Genomic DNA, 12480 nt, shown 5'->3' on the forward strand with positions numbered 1-12480 from the left:
TTCAACAGATTCAATTCTAAATATGAAGAATAAATATTTCTGCTTCTGATGCACTAATAAAACTTTCTGTCTTAACCCTACCAGTTATGATATTCTTTTCATGTCCTTAGCTACGTGTCTTAATTTGCTATACTTTAATAGCTATTTGTATATACCAGATGCAGTACAGATAACAATCTTAGTTTCTTTTTTTATTCAGTAGCTCTCATTTTTTATTTCTAATGTACACTTTACTTTCATATTCAAATTTATACTCAAGTGACTTACTGGAGATTTTGTAAGTTTGTTTTGCATTCAGCTTTAAGAGTTAATGCCTCATCTTATCCTCTTTCTATACGGAATACAACTGTATCATGATTTCTGGTTGCAAAACAGTCACCAAGACCAGACAAAGGTTTCATTGAACATTATTAATCACAACACAGGTCCACAGTAGGAACACACTGCGCTGATACAGGGAAAAATAGGTGTGCAGACACACTTTATTTGGCATCATAAGGGTGCCATGCCTGTTGCCCACTGTTAGTTATTTGGCCTTCAGCCCTGCTTCCAGTAAAATCAGTGACAAAAATGCTTTTCCTCTATTGTCATGAAAGAAAACTCGTTCTCCTGAATAGACCTGGTAAAAAGAATTTTTTTGTAGGGTATGTTTCTGAGAAAGAGTGAAGAGATCGTAAACCATTAAAATTGCCTCATTTAGTTGCCGAGATAATTTTGAAATTAATTTATTTAGAGAATTTCATTTAAATTGCATTTAACTAATATTTTGAAATTTGCTTTGTTTTTCCTGGAGCAAGCAAATGTGTATAACATAGAAATTACAGAGAAAACTGGTTATCTGGGTCATTGGGAAACATAGTTTAAAATAACTCATTTCTTCATCAGTATGAGGCAGTAAGTGGAATTTTTCAAGGAGATAAAGTTACTTTAACTGTGCAGATTTAATGATTTAAAAGGAAAGTACTCCCATATTACAAATTGATACTCGTGGACAACTTGTAGTTCTGTTTAATGGAGCTTATTTTCCTTGCATAAGTTACAAGTGAAGTATGAATTTTACATCTGAAATAAAAATATATCTATACATATTTCTCCTCTGTGACTTCTGTGAGAAAGAAATTAAATATATCAGAGTGAGTATGTGAAAGAATAAAATTGTGAGACTGTTCTAGAAAACTCATAAAATCCACCATAAAATCTGACATATGCACATTTTTCATATTTTCAAATGATTCACAGCTTTTTAAAAAGTAGAGCAATTGCAGAAGAATCTCTATGAATTTAATGTAATAGGCATAATTGTTGAATCTTATAACCATTATAATCCACTTTTATTTTGGTCTCAGCAGACATCTGCAGGAATACAGTTTCCTTGTTTATTATAACCCTGTTCACATTCAGCTCCTATGAGTAAGTTGATTTGAGATTCAATCAGATAAAAGCTAAGATTTCTCCTTGTTTTTGGGGAAAAATGTGCTGAATACTACCGGTAGATCTTAGTGCCACCAAGAAAGAACCCTACTTGATTTCAGAAATACCATCACTAAACTTCTCAGTAATTTAAGCTGAAATAAAAATTCTAAGGTGTTCCTGGTGACTGTGATAGGCATTATGGTGGGTTTGTACAGTTTGAATTTGAAGTAGATATGAGTTATATTTAGAAGAGATAGTAAAAGTCAATTTTTGATGGTAAATTATCTGGGACAGAGCTATTGAATTTGTTGGGAATTATTCACAACTTTCAATAAAATATATTAATAAAAATGTTTTGAAAAAATTGTTGGAACCATTTTTTTTTCCTTTCAATTTCATTTAAGAAAGTATTTCATTAAATCTCTTAAGAACATACATGAGGTGGAAATAGTGTAATGTTTGAATTTTAAAACATCTTTTCCATGACTCTAAGCTCCTAGTTTTTCAATAATGTTGTAGATAGGAATAGATAGATTACTTTCACCATAATTGGTTGGTGCAGATTGATTTGATATTTTGAAATATTTTATCTTCTATTCTAATTTCAATTCCTCTACACACTATTTCTCTTTATTATGCATCACTGTACTGACCTGCGCCTTGAAACCCAAAGGTTCATATCATAATACATCTTGAAAACCTCTGCATGCCTGTAGAGACTAGAAAAAAACCCCGACTTTTTTTTTCTTATGCCTTCCAGTCTTGCAACTGTGTTAAATATCTTCTAATTTTTACAGGTTAATTATGTAGGATTAAAATGTTGAGGACTATAGGGAAATTCTCTCCATCAGATGCTTTTCAGAAATGCCCATCCACCATTCACATGATTCTACCTTTGCAATGTCCCATACAAATCTGTTCTGACAAGATTCAGAGTTTTAGGGGATGGGATAATTACTTTTCTTTCTGGTTTTTAAAGGAGAGTCAGTACTTATGAAATATAGAAGCAGTGGGTGTGCTGATTTAAGAATTGAAAGAGAATAGAACAAAACAGTGATGAGTTTGAAGCCTGTGTGCAGGAACAAGTCCAGGTCTGCAAATCACTTCAACACACAGCCATGACTGAACTAAAAAGCTCAGATTAATGTATAAGTGTCATATACTGATGTGGATGTGCTTTGCTGCCACTGCTGGCTTGATCTTTCTGGCACAGAGCAAGGGCGATGCCTGCTTGGCTGCACGTCCAGCTCCATGACATTTCCTTCACGCTTTAAATCAAAGCATTTAGAGCATCTGGAATAGTGCTATGTATGTATGTATGTATGGCTCGGCTTTGCAAACAAAGATTTGGAATGGGCTCTACCCACGTTGGTGTGTCATTTTTTAGGTGAGGCACTGCTTGCACAGAACTGGCCCCACCCTTTAACTCCTGAGGTTCATCTGCCATGGCCAAGCAAGCTTGGACGGTGACAGTGAAGTCCTCAGGACTAGAACCTACAACCCCTGGTATTCCCAGGAGATCTCCCATCCAAGTACTAACCAGGGCTGATCCTGCTTGGCTTCCAAGATCTGATGGGATCGAGTGTCAGGGTGGTATTTAACTGCCTTAGTGCTATGTATAATGATTCACTATCTCTAATGGTTCATTACTTTTGTGAATTGTACTCCAGAGCTTCTCTTTACTGGTTGATCAGAGGCTAAACTGTTGGCTCAGTCTTGAAACTCAGCTGTTCAATAGCTAAAGTTAGATAACATAACTGACACATTTGGTGCTTTAAAAAAACTTTCTGAATTCTTAAATTTAAGTTAATCATGAACACGAGAGCCACCTGATTAAGGTGTGATCAAACAAGAGAAGAGAAGAAACGAATAGGCAAGGTATTGTTTTCATAAATAGTGAGTAAAGCAGAAAAGATATTCCACAAACTTCTGTTTCTGTATTTAAAAGTTAGATAATGGTATTTACTCCTAATGAAACAACAACAGCACAGCTAGATGTGAAAAAATTATTTCAAAAGAGTTGAACATCTCCTGTATCTACAGTGTCGTCCCTATTGCAAAGTTCCATATTGTATTTTTGTCATCATAGTATTGCAGATGCTATTTATGTTGTGGAATTAAGGAGATGTTGAGCTGTTGTGACTGTCAAGAAAAGGATGGAAGTAAGTTCTGTTTTCCTCCTCAGCCATCCAGTAAGCATTTTTTCCAGCATCCGTATCTCACTCTAACTCAATTTATTGGCCATGGGCATTCTGAAATAAGTGGACATTCTTCCAAAAAGCATTAACAACATAACAATGGGCAGATTATCACCAGCCTGTGATTTGATCAAAGCTGTTAAGACAGGAATCTGAAGCAACTTGAAAACCAAAAGACATATATAGCATCTGCTGTGCCTTAATAGGGGATAATACATGAACAATCCATGATTTTACATTAGAAGAGACAAAAGCTTTGAATCAGAAAATTTGCCTGAAATGATGACATGTTTTTGGCAGGTGTTAATTCAGATCCTCAGGGCCACAGTACTACAGTGCAACTGTTTTTACTTGCCATGATCTAGTAAATGGACTAGAGGTCGACCAAGGGTTGGACTCGATGATCTTGGAGGTCTTTTCCAACCCAATCAATTCTATGATTCTATGATTCTATATTTTATAACTGACCTGTCCCTCGTGTCATTTTTCTCTGTTCCCAACTTTGTCCAGGAAGAATTTCTTTAGTGGCACATGGATGAAGGATTTCCTAACTTTGCTGTACAGATATGCCCAGTGTACGTTTACAGAGCTGTTCCAGAAGTCCAGTTACAACGAGTCCAGAAATTCTAGAAACAACAAGTCTACCTTCAATCATGATGCAAATCTAGTGTGTCTGGGGTCTGCAAGAAGGCTTTGAACCTGCTGATTAGCCACTGAGTTTGAAGACAGTGACCCAAAATAGTGGATTTAAGGTTCTTGTGCCACTGTATTATATGCATTTATTTCTTTGTGGGAAATCCCGAAGAGAAACAACAGTGGGGACCTACTACTGATAATTGTAAGAATTTGTTTCCTTCTGATCCTCTCAGACTTTGACACAGAAACTTCTTCTGGATATTAAGTTTGGAACGCAGGAAAAAAATCCTCTATCTTTAAAACTAAAGCAAGGCTGTGTAAATTACTGAACACAGTTTTTAGAGACATTTACAAGTTTTCTTTGATCATCCTGACAGAGAAAGGGAAGGGATTGGTAATATTACTTCTTCAAGAATCCCATTTTACTCATGGGGAGTTCCAGTTTGGTAGGGCTTTTTACACATTTTCCTTATGCCTTACCTTATGGTAGAAGTAATCACATCAATTTTTTAAAATTCAAGTATGAAACATTTAGTCAGAGTAAGGCAGAATGAGGCCTGGGAGTGCTACTTGAGATTTACAAAAGAATCTTTATTACATTCATTATTACATTATTATGAATGATTTCAAATACTTGTAACAGTATTAAAAAGTCTACTCAAGAACAATTCCACTTAAAGGAAGGCAGAAATCAATCCAGCCTGAAAAACAGGAACAGTATCAAACCCTGTTCTATCACCTTAAGACATAAATAAATACTCATTCAGTATGAGCTAAAAATGAACTTTGGATTGAAGAACATCTTACAAAAACTTATTAGACATAAATGATAGGTGTTATCAAAGGGGAAAAAATGAATCCTGGATTTATTTGTGTCATCATTTGAAGATGCGATGTTCATGTTTTAAAAGGTTTCTTCCTCTCATCACAAGGTCTTTAAGAGCAGAAAGGAGATCCCTACTTAAACGCTGACAAATGCTGTTCTTGAAACTTTTTTTCCTTGATTTTAGGCAACACTGAGACTTTTCATTTCCTCCTCAGAATTGTTTAGTTATCAGTAAACTGGTAGCTTCCACAGCTTCCAGGTTTGGCATCTGATAGGATTAACAAAATATTTTTCCTATGGTGAGAAGTGGTGTGAAGGGACATGGAGTAACTTGATTTTTTGGCCTATCAAACTTAGAAACATGTATTTCTGTATCAGTTTTTGTATCTATCCTGCAGTGTCATTTTGGAAAAATAATTATACAATTAATACTCTTTTAAAAAGAGAAAACAGACAATTTATGTCTCTGAGACCTGTATGTGAAAAATAGAACACCATGACACAACTTGGTTTTGAGGGTAGAGGAAAATTGCTATCTGTGGACTTCTATACAGGGAATTTGCTTAAGGCTTGAAAGATACTAGCACGCCTTCTTCCTACAGTAATTCTTCTATATTTAGGAAAAACTGAATATTCGAATCCTATTTCAACAATTAGATGTATAGCATCTACAATGATTTGCTTTATTTAATGTAAGCCAGGGATCTTGACACATTGTAGGGGTGACAGTGAGTACATCCCTTAAGGAAAGCAGTTTAGAGTTCTCCCTTAAAGAGAAGAGAGTTACCTGGAGTGTGTGTGGTGTCTTGTAACCAATGAGATGCTTTGGTGAATGTGAGGTGAATGGGCTAGCCAGTAATGTCATGACATGTTGGATGTGAGAGGAGATAAAAGGTGTGGATGTTACCGAGAACAGATCTTCTACTAGGACTACATCTACTGCTATGAACTACTAGGATCTACTAGAACTGCTACTACTACTTCTACTACGAACTGTCTGTGAGACTATCTTGAATAAAGTCTTGTAAGCCTTCTGATCAAAGCTTCTGATGCCTGCTGTGCCTGAGCTCTCACGCTGCCCCCTTACTCAGGATAAGGGGACCCCAATAAAGGGTGACTCCTGACGTACCCCTATAACACATCATTAAATTGTGAGTACCATAATATATTTAAAAAAAAAAAAAGTAAAAATTAGCTTCCTCTTGCAAAGTATTTACCAAATCTGGTTAGAATCCCTTTAACCTACAACTGTCATTTATCAATTTATCATGTCCTTTCATGCTTTGTTTTGATCATCAGTTCCTGTGTAGGGGATAGCGATGTACATGTTACTGTCACAGGATTCATTGGAAATGAGAGCTATTAATGTGCTCTGAAAGTGCTTAGTAGAGAATCATGTTAGCTTAATATCAAAGGTGTTTCTGTGTGTCACCTTTTTTGTTGGAGGAGGAAAGGACTGTTTTGTGCTAATGGAAAAGTACAAGAGGGTTAATCAGTTCTAAAAGACAAAACCTAGAAAGGAGCACTTCCAGGCTTGAATGGACATTCTGTGATCTCATATTTCAAGGATTTAAAATTCTGAGATATTATTAATTAGCATTGATTCAGAGTTTATTGTTTCAAGAGAACATTTTAGAATATTTTTAGATAAAAAGCCACTAAATTCATTAACTTGTGTGACTTTAATGTATGTAGTTTTACATTATTATTATTACATTTAGAAAGCAAGATTTTAAAGTGGACTATCAACTGCATTCTTGCAAGTCATATTACAGATGAATGTTTACAATTGAGCTAAAAATCCCTTCAAAACAAAGTTAACAACAGGATTATTAAAGCAACATTAAATACAACAATTTGAACACTGCTTCTATCATAACAATCTCGTCATAATTCAATAGCAAAAGGAAGTAAATAGTAAAAGGAAGTAAATATTGCTAATTTATGATCATAATGGAATAAAATATTTCACAGGAAAAATATTGTTTTAAAATTACCGAAGTGAAGTAACTTAGCATTTAGAAAACAATACTGATACATTACATCAATATTACTATTGTACAGAAATAGAACAAGCATAAACCAGTGTCTCAAATATACAGAAGCATATGAGTCATAAGACAAACTGTCAGCACTGTTCTCTATTTATTCTTCTTATTCACATATCTATGTGTTGATCTATATGGATAAAAAATAGCCACAGTAAAGAAACGGATGCATAAAGCATTATTTTTTATCAAAAAATCCTTTTGGCAGTCTATGTGGGCCGTATTTTAAAAGCAAAAATTGAAAACTTTGGTATACCTACAAGTACAGCAATAGTCCACATCCTGTAATTTGTTTTAATGAGAAATAAAATATGAATATGATTACTCACACAAAATTGGCTGCTGGTCCTAACATAATAGAAAATCTATTTTTTTCCAGCTACAGCCAGAAAACCAATGAAATGTGAGTTTTATGTGGAAAATAAAGTAGAAGCCTGTTGTGCTGCACAAAACCAAATGTATTGAGGCTGAAGTGCGAGAGTCAGATAGGGTGTCTCCGTTATACAATATTTAAAATTTAAAAGTCTGTGTGATAGAGTGAGAGTAAAATCATTAGAAATGGAAACAGGCAACTTAGAGTTATATGCCAGTGATGCAGGAAGGGGTTTTGATTTTTGATTTTCACATTTTGTAGATTTTAGGAATATAGTAGCTGTAGCAAAGCCAAATTTAGTGTGTTAATGTTTCTAACAGTTTAAGTTCAATGTTTGTCTATTGTAACCCCTATTCCATATCAATAGCTCAAATTCTTTTAGCTGTTTAGACTCAGAAGGCAGAAGGCAGAAAGCTGAAGAATATCAAAAGGCTTCCCACAGGAGACATAAACATGGGGCAGAGTGACACAGAAGTCAGAACTTTGGAAGAACTCCAGAAGTCTGAGGAAGAGGAAAATTATGAAGACGGGGTCCCACCTACCCCTGACTCAAATCTTGAGGAGGTGGGACTGGGGCAGGACAAGGGTGAACTGGGAGGTGTGTAAAATAATGACTGGATAGACCATATTATAAAAGCCATGGAAATTAGAGTTTGCTCACATGTGCATCAATGTAATCCTGTACGAGCCACTGCCTACTTATCTCCTACAAAACTGGCTTGGAGTTTTTTTTCACAGACTTTTCAGGTAACACCAAAAAGAAAAATAAAGGAAAAAAAAGAGAGAGATATTTTTGTCACTACTATTTTCTTGCTGCCTTCTGAAGCCAATGCTGTGGGTTAATTGAGGAGGGTTGGAACATACAGCCTTTCATGCCAGTTTGGACAAAACAATCCTATATACTTTTTTGAATTAAAAAAACTTGTTAATTTTGAGCCTTTAAAAAACCCTGTGTATTTCCATCTATGCCTGCCTTTAAGTCCCATGTTAAAAGAATAGTGTTAAAATTACTCATGACATAGCATGCTACAAAGTCAGGAACTGCTAAAGAATGTTTGAATGGCTGTAACTGAAGTGCTTCGTTAATGAATATGTCATGTAATGGGGACAGAATTTAGAGTCCTCTTGCCTATCAGCAGCATTGATTTAATCTCATTCTAATGGAGAGCTAAATGAAGACATGAGAATCATTATTTTTAATAAAGTACATGAAAAAAAGAAACTAAAGAATGGACCACTTGCCTTCAGATGTTCTTGAAAGCAAGTAACATTTGACAGAAAATTAAAATGGCAACTTGCTGTCACAGAAGGCAGTGTCTGAGACATCACATTTCTGGTGCAGGAAAAGCCAGGAATGCTGAAATTTGTGCAAGAGTGTCAACTAAGAAAATGATGTCTTCTTCATCAGAACTTATCCAAATAAAAAGGTCATGATCTGTCTTCCTGATTTGCATAAGAAATCTAAGGTCTGACATTGAAATGATGGACTTATCAGAAAACCAAGATTATCTGGACTACAAACAAAAACAATTAGTTTCTTTTTTTAAACAATAGAAGACACAAGTAGTGACAATTGTGCTACTCAAAAGTAAATGTTGGCATTCTTCTGGTCAGAATTATTTTTCTTTAACGCAGATGTTTTGAATTATTCCAGTCAGATTTTCCTTCACCACTCCCCCCACCCCACCCCCAACAATTATTTTATCATTTTTAACAATGTTTATATATAAATCTTAATCAGGATTTAGCAATTATGTAAATTAAAAAGATGTAGTTCTGTTCTTATGAAAAGTTTAAAAAAGTAGAAGGTGTTAATACTTTATTATTGCCAGTGTTGTTTTTTTGTTTTTTTTTTTTAAATATGATCCCGTATTTTGTTAGGGAACAAGATACATAATTAAGGAGACGGCAGAAAAATCTATCCATATGTTATACAAGGGTATATATATGTGAAAGAGACTGTAATCAAAACACAGGTTGTTGTGCAGATATGACAGTCAATATATGTATATAAAACATTAGACCAGCATAAATATACAATACAAAATGTCACTAATGGCAAAATGCGCACTCATATATATACAGTAAATTTTGATTCCTCTATCTGTCATGGCTTCTGTTATACCTCAGCTGTAAATCATTGATAAATGCACTTATTTATTAGCCATTGACTAATGCTTATTATAAGCAGCATTATCTAATACAATGAAGATAATATTGAGATATTTCACACTTTTGTTACTTGGAATTCTTTAGTAACTACAAAGTCTACTTGTAAGTAGCATTGGTAACACTGTATTTTCACTTGTAACTAAGCCAGATACATATTGCTTGGGTCAGAATGAAATCGTTCTCAGAGGATTTCTGTCTGTCAAGCTATTAAGATATTTGACATTAGTTTGGAGACAAAAGCTACAGAGATCCAATTTATTTAATTCTTACAGCCATAGTGACTGGCAGTTCTAAATAAACACTATTAATAAATCATTAATCTGTAACTAAAGACTAGGCTTTTTCTGGAATATTTGCCAAATGCCTACTTCAGGAAGTCTCATAGGAATGTTTCTTGTTTTCACAATTACAGCAGAGAGAGCAGACTGAATGTTTCAGACAACTAAATTAAAGCACGAGAAAACCAGCAGCACATTGGTTTCTGTGTTATTTACAGTAAGAATTCAAAACACTAAATCTCAGTATGATAAATAAAAAAGGAACAAACTAGTTGTTGATTCAGTTCAGTAATGAGGACCCATGGCAGTATAAGAAAAGACAAGCCATCAGGTAGAAGAAAAGGGAACAAAAAAGGAGAATGATAAAAATTAATAGGGAATTTGATGCATTTTTTCCTCCCACCTCAGCCTCCAGGTTTCAAATGGCGCCTGAAATGTCATTCATATAATTATTACCACATCAGGTTGAAAGCAATTTTAATTCAGCTGATTTGATTGTGCGTTAATGCCTGGAAAAAGAAGATAAGGTATGTGCATGGTAAAAATAGCTGCCCATTACAGTAGCAGCAAATGGGGTCAACTATCTTGTTAGATAAACTTAAATTCCTTGATCATTAAGGTGGTTTTGTATTTGTTTGTTTGTTTGTTTTGTTTATTAAAAATTATCACCAAATAGGAATGAGGAAATAAGCTAATTGAAGCCCTTCCTGTCAACCTTCACCTTCCTGTTTGAATAGTGACTGATTCTTTTTGAGAGACTTTACTAAATCTCAGGATGTGAAAGATGGAAGGCATCAGCAGCTGTTTCTTGCCTGTCACTGATGGTTGCAAAGGACAATGTGTGTCATACCTCCTTTTCACTGGAAAGTGACAGTTGACTTGTAATCTGTCAGCAACTGCAATTTAATTCCAGCAAAAGGAGGAAAATAAGAAGTAATATGTTGGTTACTGCTTCAGCCATTGCCAAGAGTCTAAAAAGACCTCACTGCCAACTATTGACTCGGCAATGTTTCCGACAGGAAAGAGCCTGGAGCCATCTGCCTTCACAGAACACTCCTTTTCCTTATTTATTTCAGCAGTTCAGGGAATCTCTCCATTTTCTGTTTTTTTATCTCTTTCCTCATCTATAAAACCTAAGACTTGTGTTTTACCATACAGAACTTCTTTCTTCACATTTGCTTTCTAAACTACTGTTTACATTTATGTTGGGAATGAATTTGTATAAGGTGCTGTCACTGTCTATAATGGCTCCCTGGATGCATGGTCTCCCAGTCTCTCTTTCGAAGGGTTTGGCTATGCCCTGTTTCACCACCAACTTCACTGGACCTAAATAGATACAACAACAATACTTTCTCAGAATTTCTCTGTAATTATTTATGTATACTTTCTGTTGACCTGTTAACTGAGAGCATCTGGATGTGCGTCAAACAGGAAAAAACAGCAAGAAGGGAATGAGTTTAAGACCTTTATCATCCAGCCAATAAATAGAAACTGTTAGGAGAAAAATCTGAGTGGAAAAATCCAGTAACCAGTGACACATGAATATAAAAATGACTATAAAATCTCTTAGAAGGTCCTCTAAGGTGAATGAGATAGAATTTGCAAGGTTGCTCTGGAAAACCAGACCTGCTGATCAAGTTGGAGTCATCATTTTCAGGAAAAGAGACTATTGTTTTAAACTATTAATCTCTTCTGTTTTGTTCCTACTTAGATAAAGTTAAGAATTGGTATGTAAAAATACAGTATTTCTTGAACTAATTGTTTCTTTGCAGGAGTTGCAAACACAAATCTTTCCTCTATTTCTTAATCAAGTCCAGGTTGTACGAAACCTGTATGTGTCTTCATAAGATATGAATTATAAAAGCAAGCCGGATATATGATATTTATCAGCATAACTTTGGAGGCTATGAGTGAGATGTCCAAAACAAATACCTTTGTAAAAAGGTACTGAAAAGAATTCAATACAGTGAGATGTATTTCAACACACCACATAGAATTTGATGGGGTATTCTGGAATGAAGCCATCCCATTACAAGTTTCTATATGACTGTATTGGAACATGACTGATGGAACACCTCTTGCAACATGTGTGTGAAGAAAGAATCATTTCTTTGAATGACTAGAATTGGCTCTTAGTTCTGTCTGGCTATATACTACCCTTGCTGATCTTATTCTTGCGAACAACAAAAATAGTACCTTGAGTAACTAATAGTAACTAACACCACAAAAATGAAATGTCACCAATTTCATTCTATATTCTGTAATCTGAATACTGCATAGAAGTAGTTTGAGTTTCTAAAATCTGTCTTTTCCTAAACCTATTTATCAATAAATCAATACAAACCCCCCTTGATATAAACAGTAAGTGGCTGTTCTCCAGTAGTGTTATTAGCTCAGGCAGAAACTAGAGAATAGGTACTGCCATAAAGTGTGTCAGCATTTATTTACGACATTGTGCTCTTAGCTTCATATATAAGTTATGCATTTGAGGGGATGGGAGAGAACTGTGTCTAAATTCTTTATTTTCCAAATATGA

At 34.9% G+C, this 12480-nt stretch overlaps 1 protein-coding gene across 2 annotated transcripts in view; it reads right to left on the bottom strand.

Annotated features, from left to right (window-relative positions):
• CNTN5 (contactin 5) overlaps positions 1-12480 on the bottom strand; it is a 619546-nt gene that overhangs the window by 134346 nt on the left and 472720 nt on the right. The window lies entirely within an intron of this gene.

This window comes from Pithys albifrons, chromosome 1, assembly GCF_047495875.1.
Source record: "Pithys albifrons albifrons isolate INPA30051 chromosome 1, PitAlb_v1, whole genome shotgun sequence".
NCBI classification, from domain to species: Eukaryota; Metazoa; Chordata; class Aves; order Passeriformes; family Thamnophilidae; genus Pithys; species Pithys albifrons.